The following is a 9,686-nucleotide window of genomic DNA, read 5'->3' on the forward strand; positions in this document are numbered from 1 at the left end:
ACGGGGCGGGGAGCGGCGCGGGAGGAGCCTGCGGCTTTAAGGCGCGCGGGGCTGGCGGGAACGGGGTGGGGTGGGCGTCTGCTGAGGGGAGCGGGATTCCCTGAGGGGAGCGGGATCCCCTGAGGGGAGCGGGAATGGCGAGAGGAGCGGGATCCCCTGAGGGGAGCGGGAATGGCGAGAGGAGCGGGATTCCCTGAGGGGAGAGGGAACGGCGAGAGGAGCGGGATCCCCTGAGGGGAGAGGGAACGGCGAGAGGAGTGGGATCCCCTGAGGGGAGTGGGAATGGTGAGAGGAGCGGGATTCCGTGAGGGGAGAGGGAACAGCGAGAGGAGTGGGAAACCCTGAGGGGAGCGGGAATGGCGAGGGGAGTGGGAAACCCTGAGGGGAGCGGGAACGCCGAGAGGAATGGGCAATCTTGAGGGGAGCGGGATCCCTTGAGGGGAGTAGGGATGGTCGGGAGGAGTGGGAAACCCTGAGGGAAGTGGGAATGGCGAGAGGAGTGGGTTCTCCTGGGGTTAGTGGGATCCGCCGGGGCATCAACTCCACACCGACACGGCTGCGGAAAAGACCTGGCTAAAAGATCAGAGATTGTTACATTTGAAGGGAAATAAACGATATTCGAGTTTGGCAAAGATTTCACTCTAATCGATGTAAATCCATGTGGGAGTTATTTCATGTGTCTTTATACTGAGATGAGCCCTTTGACTCCATTCACTTTGTCTACTCCAAGCTGTTAGAAATAATTTGCATTATTTTTAAATCCTGGCTGTACTGGCATGGGCAGAGCCAGGGCTTGGGGGTGGGGGGAGAAATGAGCCCTAAAAATGAACCCTGAACTGTGCATTTGCTGATCTTGCAACACAGAAAAAAACTCAGCTTTTTCCTCTAATGTTACATCATTTCAGCCAGCACTCACTTGTGCCTAACCCATATGGGAGAATCACGTAATGTAAAGTGACAATTATTCTCAATAGCAACAGTTTCATGTATATTTTGACATAAGAAGATAGTGGTGTTTGTGCAGTGACACACAAGCCATCAGGAACTACCTGCTGAGGGGTTTCTTGTTTATTAGCTCTTATATTAAAGAAATAAAGGGTAATAACTTGGGTGTAGATCTTGGACCTGCAATTCCGACAGACCCAGTCCAGCCCCTGAGCTCACGTTCCCCAACTCTTTGATAATTTCTGTCTGATCTGGGTTAATTAGAAGCCAGGGTTGAGGATTTTCTGACATTAAGCTCAAAGCTGGCACTTTTACGAAAAATATAAATAATTTATATTTGTGAAACACTGTCAGAGTACAGCGTCGAAATACCAAATTACTTGCTCACCTGGTTATAGAACAGTTCTTTCTGTAACTCAAAACTACTAGAAGTTTCTGAACACCACAAAAATTCATCTGCATTCCCACCTACACGTTTCTTTCTCAGCTTTTTACCTCCCCTTTATTCTTTACCAGCTGCCTGCTGGTGTCACATCTCAATCCTTGTTTGGACAAGTCCCGGTGCTGTTTTGGGATAGATCCCATCTGGAACAAAGCTCTGCCCCTGTGTAAAACCTGTTCTGCAACGTCCTCTTTCTTAGGGAAACAAGTATTCCCTTGTGCTTGATGCAATCCCTGCTGGAGTCCTGGAGCCAGGAGGGGAACAGACCCAGCTTCCAGGAGGAGTCTTGTGAAGCCACTGGACACAGCTTCCCCCAGTGAGTCAGCACTGGTTATCTCTCAAAGTTAAATCTTCTTCCGTGAGCTGATGCTCCTACGTCCCCACGTGTTAATTCTCACACCGCCAGAGACGTAAGGGAAATTAAAAACAAACAAAGCCCTGTTCTGTTTGGTCTGGTCTGAATTAAAGTCAGATCCTGGTCTTAACCATCTAATTAAACATTCCTGAGTAAATAACTGGCATTACCGTCAGCGCTATTCCCACAACTTTGATTTCAAACTACTTGGTGCATCGGTTTCTCACGGAGCAATCCGCTGCCCAGGGCTGTGGCTGCTGGAGAGCACAGGAGAGCTCAGGGGGAAGGAGTGTGTGAGCCAAGGTGGGAAACAAGAGCACAGACGTCACCCACCCCTGCTGCGTGCGTGGAACAGAAAGAGCTGCTTGAAAGGTCAGTGACAGCCAGATTAACAACGACAGCCAAATTAGCAGCGGGAAGCTGGGGTGCTGCACAGGAGCTGCACTGCCAGGGGCTTTACTGAAGGTACCACCCAGCTCAGGGCTGTGTTCTGTGAGCAGAGTCCTGGAGCAGCCTCTGGGGTTGAAACCAAATGGATCAAACGAGTGGCAGATTGAAGCAGCCAGTGGTTTTGTCACACGCACACAGATTTAGGTGTTAAATCAGGCATACCCATCACCCATGAGGTAAAAATGGGGTTTCAAAGGGGCAGAGCACAACCTGGAACACTCCTGATCAGTGACTGCAGTGCTGTCTTAGGGTGGAGTGAATGGGGAAAGAAGTTTTAGTGGCACAGAAAGGTTTCATCCACAAACAGAAGCTGCCATTATCCCAAACAGCCCTGAAATCTACATCAGAAAACCAGGAATTAAAACCTGTGAGCTCTCTGTGGACCATGAGGTGTTCCTGAGTTCACACTGTATCCTTTGGGCATGGCTCCTTGTATTTTGTTTAAGCTTTAACTAGCACTGAAAACAACGCTCTCTTTACTGCTGCACACCTTGGCTCACAGCACCACACAGGGATTCATAGGAAGATCCATAGATTAGAAACCCAAACACACAAAAATATATTCTCTTTTAACGATAGATTATTTGAAGAAGTCTGGGTTCCAGGTCAAACTCTGGACGTTGACAGCTTTCAGTGTGACACTTCAGTGTCCCTGCAGGCAGGGACAGAAGGACACTTGTCCCTCAGCAATGCAGTGTTTGCCAGGGAGTCTGAGCCTCTGGGTGAGTTCTAGAGTGTAAAATCTGTAACTTTGCCCCACGAGAGTGATAAAGAAACAGAGCAAGGAATTGATGAGATCCAAAAAGAGCCTGAAAGACAGTGCTTGAACTTCCTGCTGTAAGCCCAGCATGAGTCACGGGCTCAGAACCCCCGTGGACCTTGAGAGATGGTGTGTGCAGGCTTTGGTCTCCCTGACGTCAGCTGTGTGAAACACTCCCCAGTGCAGAACCAGTTTGCTAGGGGCAGATCCCAAACCATTTCCATATGTTACTTTGAAGAAGAAAATGACTGCTAAGACTCAAAACAGAGGAAGCAAGTGCCAAGAAAAAAATGCCCCGAAGTGGCCAGATCTAACAGATAGACCAGTGGGGGAATCCATCTCCATCTGCCAGACGTGCCTGCTGCAGCACAGCCCTTCAGACTCCCAGCGTGGCTCCCAGCTGGAAGGCTCCCAACACCCAAGGGGCAACACTGGGAACATTTCACCTCCTGAGACAGTGTTGAGACTAGCTAAGTGTGAGGGAGGCTGTGATTAGCAGAGCTCTGTCACACAGCTCTCCTGTGTTGGCTGAACCACAGGCTCCATGTTTTAAAAAAGCCAGGATACCCTGGTTAAAGTCTGACATTGATAATGGTGCTCTTCCTACCACCCAGCCAGGCTGAACTTGAACTCAGCATTCTCTTTTCTAGCCTAGGGAGTTCTGTCCTAGACCAGTGATTAACCTCCACCTCAACAGCAGGCCGAGAAGTCTTTAAGCAGCCTCCTGACAATATTTATTGGGAAGTCCTTGCTCAGGTGTCTCTGCACTTCAAGGACTCTCCCTCTCCTCAGCTCCAATGAGGACAGGCATTAATGAAGTGGGAAACAGCTCCAGGTAAGGGTTAGGCTGCCCCACAAGACCTGGGAGATAGAAAATAGCACCTGAAGTGGGGGGAAAAAAGGCTCATGCCTCCAGAGAGAAGGAAGGAGATGGGAGAGCAGCAGGTCTGTGCCTCCTGCAGTTTGGAAGTCAGCAGGCTTTGTTCTGCATCATTAACTTCATACAACCTCTGGGCAGCCTCAGCAGTTCATGAACTGCCCAAGCATCTGCAAATGTGATTCTTGACTTTGAGATCTCTCTGACACAAGCCAAATTAAAGAGCACTGAGATAGTGTGCAGCTACTGCCCACTTCTTTTCCGGGAATGCCTGTGAAATACTCCCAGTGTTTCTTTTGTAACAAAATGTAAATATCCCCATTGAAAAGAATGCTCAGTTCTTGTGCTTTTAACACAGTCTGGGGAGAGCTCCCTCTCTCAGTATCATCTGGGACACAGTTCTCCTGCAAGATAAATGCACACATAAAAGCATTCAAAAAATTTGAATTTGCTTATGTGCTTTTCTCTGAAAGCAGGTGGCAAAGTAAACACATTGGTCAGATCCACTCTCCTTGGTCTGGACTGACATCCAAACAATGTCTGGACCGACATCTAACAAACTGGCTACAGAATCGAGCCATTTCTGCAAGTTGCTGCCTCCCTCCCCCCAAGATAATAGAGCATTTTCCCAGATGGAAGGAACCCACTTGAAAAACAAAAGGTCTTTGAAATGTCAGCTCAGGCTTGCTTGGCCCGCGCTGTGTGCCCACAGGAAAACGATAGAGCCTTTTTTCATTCTCCAGCTGTAACACTTACACTGAAGCAGCAAGATGATTAAGAATTGCAGCTCTAGATTGCTGCTCTCCTACTGATTTCCAGCCTCTCCTGTGGAAGTCATTTAGCCTCACTCTATCTCCAGCACAATGAGGATAAAAGCACTTTCTGGGCTGAGCATGGATCCAACCTCATGAGAGGTTTGCATGCTCCAGTAATGGGGATCAGTAATTCAACTGCTTGAACAAGCCAGGCACAGGAGAACTGATCCAGTGTGTTTGGCAAAAGAAGTCAGGCCATGGCACCTACATGGATGGAGGCTCCCTTGGCTCTGTGGGCTGTGTAGGTGCTGCCCTGCATTCTCTGTTTGAACTCTGCTATTAATGCATTCATTACACCAACGTTTGGTGCCACTTCTCCTCCAAAACCCCTCCTTCTCTCCTCTAGCACGGAAGAGGAGAAAGTCCCCCAGGTGATCAATCTTGGGCAGTGAGCCTGCCTCTCCCAAAGTTCTCCCTCCCAGCTGCTCCCTGCTCTGCTCACACCAGACCATGTGGGAACCCAACGTTCCTCTGGCTGTCAGGACCTCCGTGTGTTCCCAGTCTCCCTCTCACAATGCAGCTTGTTCTGATCTCTCACGTCAGAACATTTTTTGATCTTTAGATAATTACAGAAGAGTTACAATTCGTGCTGTATCCAAGAGTTAAAGGGAAGGGAAAAGTTTCTCTCTCCCAGTTTTAACCCCTTTGCTGTCTGTGGTACAAGTCTCATGATTCTCAGCTGAAAACACTCCAAGACTCAAGAGTCCAATGTGCACCCCAGAGAGCCAGGAAGATGAGCCACCCTTGGCCTGTGTCACTCCTGTGAGCGGTGACAGGCCCCCAGGGGGATAATCCATGACCAGGGCAAGTGTGATGGCCTAATGCTACTTAGGGAAATGGAGCATTTCCAGAGTGAGGACAAAATAAGGAGCATAAATCCATCTTACAAGGAAATGCAACATCCAGTTGTGAGCTCTCCCCTGACTTCATCAAGCATGTCTGCAAGGGCTGCTCCCAAGCACAGCTCTCTCCCTGGCAGCATCAGGGCCAGGTCAGCACCTAAAACAGAGAAGGAACAAGCATGAAAAGCAAAGCTCACAAAGCCTTGGTCTCTCCAGACTGGCTGTGGAGTCTGCCATGACTGCTCCTGTTCTTCCCTCACCCTGGCTGATGCCAGGGCCAGCACACAGCTCTCAGGGTCCCCATGAGACTTTCCCAATTTCTGTACCTTAAACAGAGGGCAATGAATTCCCTGTGCACATGGCACACTCATCTCCCCTGCGTCCCCCTTCCCCACTCCACGTTAGAACCTGGCCAGACAATTTAGCAAGGCAAGTTAGTCTGCTGGTGACTCTCACAAATGTGTTCTGTCCATTGGTTTTTACCTTCCCACATTTTTATATTTAATACAAGAATCACAATATTAAAAAAAGGCTTTGAAGTCATGACTTCTGGGGTACCTGCACCTTGTGATCAGGATTCTTCCAAACTCAGAATGGCCTCTGACAACCAATCCAGCTCTCTGCTTTCTTCTCACTTTTTCATTGCATAGGAGGGAAAAAAATCTTATCTGCCCTGACAGAAAGAACAAGTAAAACTCATCAAAGCATGCAGAGAGTGCAGGTATAAACTCCACTTTCCCTTCTCTAGCATTCCATTAGCAGGGCTGCTCCACCCTCTCCAATGTCAGTGCTTCTCCCTGCAGTGGAGGGGTCAGGGAACCCATTGGATAATCCAAGGAGCAGGACTGAACAAACCCAGAGTAACCCATTGGATAATCCAAGGAGCAGAATTAACAAACCCAGAGTAACCCACTGGATAATCCAAGGAGCAGGACTGAACAAACCCAGTGTAACCCACTGGAAAATCCAAGGAGCAGGATTAACAAACCCAGTGTAACCCATTGGATAATCCAAGGAGCAGGACTAACAAACCCAGTGTAACCCATTGGATAATCCAAGGAGAAGGATTAACAAACCCAGTGTAACCCACTGGATAATCCAAGGAGCAGGATTAACAAACCCAGTGTAACCCATTGGATAATCCAAGGAGCAGAATTAACAAACCCAGAGTAACCCATTGGATAATCCAAGGAGCAGGATTGAGCAAACCCAGTGTAACCCATTGGATAATCCAAGGAGCAAGATTAGCAAACCCAGTGTAACCCACTGGAAAATCCAAGGAATAGGATTAACAAACCCAGTGTAACCCACTGGATAATCCAAGGAGCAGGACTAACAAACCCAGTGTAACCCATTGGATAATCCAAGGAGCAGGACTAACAAACCCAGTGTAACCCACTGGATAATCCAAGGAGTAGGATTAACAAACCCGCCGTGGAGGCACCGCCTGCGCGGTGCGATGCTGGCCCGGCTGTGTGCAGCCTGCTCGGGGCACCAGATGGCAGCATTTATTGCCTGTCTGAGAGCCTAGAGCAGCCGGCACTGGCGCTTCAGTGCTCGACACTTCGTGTGTGCAAGCTCCTAAAGGTCGGGATGCAGCCCCTTCTTCCTCCTCCACCTGCTCGGTACACTCAGGAAGGGTGACAAAAAAGAGCAAAGCAATGTCTGTGCCATCTCTTCCTGCTCCTTCCACAGAAAAACGTGGTTTCCCTGCTCTTAGAAATACTTGCACACCTTATTGCACATTCACCTTTTGCCTGTTTTTCCCCTGCAAGGCTGTAGTGCCTGAACAGGCTTCTGCTTATCAGGAATTCCAGTGAAGGATGTAAAGATATTTAGCAGATTTAGCTCTGCCAAGACCTTTTTATTTTCCTGTAGCAGATTTAAAATACCAGACCTATCAGTGGGAGCAGGCTTTATCTGAGAGGGAAGAACTTGGCTGGAATTTAAACTCTGAGCCAGGGAAAAGCCTAAAAGCCCTCAAAACCTTTCCCATGTGGAATGGCAGCACACAGGATGCCATGGCTGGGAGAGGCCCTTCTGGGCACAGCACTGGTTTCCCAGCTTCTTCACCTCTGTTTCCTCTTTAAGGCCTCAGTACAAACACCCAGGGTGGAGATCACAAACCAACATCCCTCACACCATGTTTTCTGCACTGGAAAACATTTAAGATCAAATGGTCACACTCCGGACTGGGTTTGGAGTTAATGACTGAGTTGAAGTTGTTACTGTCAATAGTTACTGCAGTCACAGGATTGTCAGGAAAGGGAGGCCAATTCCTGATATATTCTTCCCAGCAAACACATGCATCAGCACAGGGACTGTCCTTCTGGTGCCTGGCAGGGCTCTCTGCTGGCCTTGCCAGACCATTTCCCCAGGTGTGACATATACTCAGATCCCAGGAAATATCTTGGGATTTAACTACTACCCTAATTACCACTTCCCTCCAAAGCTGTATTCCTGAAAAATCACTTCAGCTATTTCTTTATGTTTGAGGCACCTGACACACCTCATCTCTTACCAGAAATGATGCCTTGTGCAGGCTGAGCTGGAGCAGAGGCTGGGCAGAGTCCCAGAATAAAGCAGGGATTGATCCCAAGGATCTCCTCCATGGATCCACCTGGGGCAGCACCAGAGCCCAGCCAGGGCTGCACCCAAGATGACCCAAAATGGCCCCAAAATGCCCGGCCGGGCACGGGGTCTCTCCCTGGGATCAGCTCTGCTCCATTTGCACCTTGCAGTTCATTGTCCCATCCCAGCTTTAGCCCCTGCAGCCCCACCCTGCTTGTTTTTCTCTCTCCAGCCCACGGGGTTTGTGCTCCTGGGCTGGGATTGGGATCATTTGTCCTTGGTGCCCAGCTGGAGCAGGAATTGTTTTGTGCCCCTGCTCTGTGCACAGAGCTCAGCATCCCCTGGTGTGAGCCCAGACCCACACACTGAAGCAGCACAGAACCTGAAAAATAGAAAAGCTGAACCTGAGGCATCAGGCTCAGTTTCCACCCAAAGCACCCCAGCTTCTACTTCACACCCAACACCCAACTGCTCCAACATTCCAGAGCTGGAACAGAACCTGAGATTTCCAAGGGCTTCACCAACACACAGCAGCTTTTCCAGCCTGAGGAGCAGCTTGCCCTGACCTCACCCCCATCATGGTGACACATCTGTACCCAACCTGCTCCAAAGGCCACCCACACTTTTGACGCTGCAGCAGAGGACAAGAACTCCCTGTTTCTCCCACTTCTGCTGATCAAACGGCCTTTGCAGGCAGTGAGCTCAAAGGAGGATTGACCAACATGGTTGCATCAGTCAAACTGCAAAAATAATTGTGTTACCCAAGTCTCGGGTGCTTTATCAAGGTTTCATTTTAAAACCATGGTGATTGCCCAAGCAGCAAACATCCAGCTGTTGCTGTTGCTCAGAAACTGGATTTTTTTTGAAACACAAGGCAATGTCTCCCTGGCTTTGTTTGTTGGAGGGCTCTGTTTTGTTTTTAAATTTTTTCCTGCTCCACAACCCCACTTCCTGTCTGACATCCCTGTTTCAAAATCAAACTATGCTGGTCCACAGGGACAGTTTCAGGACATTCAAAAACAGCTTTTCTCGTTCATGTTTGGGTTTTATTAGAACTTCCCACTAGGCCCCTTGGAAAAGAAGATGTTTTCCCCCCAAACATGATGTCCTGAAAATTATTCCCCTGCAATGTCACTCATGTACTTTGAGTCCCAGGGATGACCCACCATCTACCTCCCTCCAAAATGGTGTTTTGAAGATGTGTCTTTTCCTACTTCCTCCCCAAAATCAATCTATCTTCACTGCTGCAGGCTTCCAGCTCCCTCACAGGGGAATATTACAGGCACTCCAAGACCCCCATGCAGCAGAGGGGGATTAATCCAGGCAGATATATGTGTCCACATGGAATCTGCCTCACAGGGATGGTATTGCATGTGGCTCTTTTTCCAAAAGTCCTGTGGTGCACATCAAGTGATCCGAGCCCAATGACTTCAGCACTCACATGAGGATTACTCATCTAATTAGGGGGTTTGCAGGCTCTGCCCCGGCAAAGTTTCTGTGCGCCGGTAATGTCATTGCACTGCCTCCTGGAATATCTGTCATTTAGCGACTGGCTCGGGGCTTTGTTTTCCTTTGTGTTTTCCCCAGCAGATCTGACCCCCCCATGGCAGCAGCGGTGTTAAGCGCAGG

The sequence above is a fragment of the Fringilla coelebs genome (genome assembly GCF_963513975.1).
Source record: "Fringilla coelebs genome assembly, chromosome: 19".
NCBI classification, from domain to species: Eukaryota; Metazoa; Chordata; class Aves; order Passeriformes; family Fringillidae; genus Fringilla; species Fringilla coelebs.